Below are 1,330 nucleotides of genomic sequence, written 5' to 3'. Positions count from 1 at the left end.
ACCAATGAACAGCTACCAAAAGAGAAGAATGTCCACACCTTTATCTCAGCGGTTCTGCCAGGCGTCTATGGCCGCTTGGATCTTTCCTCCACGTGGTCTCACCCAAGATGGCGGCTCCTGGAACAGCCGAGCGTCCTGGTCTAGAAAGGAATAGATTTCTTGTTTCTGCCACAAATTCTCCCAGCTGTGAGCCTTCCAACCTTCTAAGTATTCCTTTAAATGTGGTTCAGAGTTCTGGGACCATCCCCTGAGCCTGCTTGGTTGGGTATTCTGTGTTGTTGTTGGCGGAGCTCTCTGCTATAAGGCCACCTGATCCGCCATCTTGTTTGTTCCTTCAGTAGTATAGCATTTTGGAAAAGTTGGACATTTAGGACATCTTTAACCTTCATTTCAGAGGTATTAACCTGTACTGATTGTTCTAAAAAAAAATTGTTCATTCAGTGGGAAAACAAATGAACAAAAAATCATATGACTCAATTTATTTATTGTATTGCAGTGGTCTAGATTGGAACTGAGATATTTCTGAAGAATTCCATATGTGAAGGAGCCTGGATTTGAATCATGATGGTTTCACTCGTAGTTTGTGCCATTGTTTCTTGTCTAGTGGAGGTTGCAGACATGGCGTACCAGAGATTCCTTCTGGGAGAGAGAAGACTGAGGCTAAATGTTGTTTCTGTTAAGTGCCGTCCAGTCAGTACTGACTCATAATGACACTGCATAGGGTTTCCATGGAGCGGCTGGTGGGTTTGAACTCTTGAGGGTTATTAGGAGTGTCAACTATAAAACAGCCTAGAAGTTTGTCTGAGAAAAGACCACTGGCCAATTAGGGAACTTATAGAAAGTAGCTTCACTGAGTTCTCGGAAGCAATAATCAGAAAAAAAGATAAATGCAAAATGATTGAAGCCCAGTTGTTATGCTATACTAAGAGGGGAAGTGATGAAAAGAACAGAGATGTTGGACAGAGTTAACAACGTGGTTATTCAAGACTGGTTTAATTTGCAACACATCAAAACAAATATATTTTGATAGGTTTTAAACTGTGCTCTGGTATGAAAGGCTGACTTATATGTTGCTTTGTTGTTGTTGTGAAGTACCTTTTAGTCGATTCCAACTCAGAGTGACCTTGTATAGGGTTTCCATGGAGCGCCTTGTGGGTTTGAATCATCGAACTTGCAGTTAGCAGTCCGGTGCTTATCCTACAGCACCACACCAGAACTTCTATATGTTGTCAGTTTGCATCATTTTGTTTCAAATCAACTGGTTTTTGTTTTATCCTTTCTATTGTTCTTCTTAGAAAGACATTTTCTATTCATCTTTTTTTTTTTTTTT

The sequence above is a fragment of the Chrysochloris asiatica genome, unplaced genomic scaffold, assembly GCF_000296735.1.
Source record: "Chrysochloris asiatica unplaced genomic scaffold, ChrAsi1.0 scaffold00036, whole genome shotgun sequence".
Lineage (NCBI taxonomy): Eukaryota > Metazoa > Chordata > Mammalia > Afrosoricida > Chrysochloridae > Chrysochloris > Chrysochloris asiatica.
The sequence above is the reverse complement of the archived record's forward strand: the minus strand, read 5'-3'. Positions refer to the sequence as shown.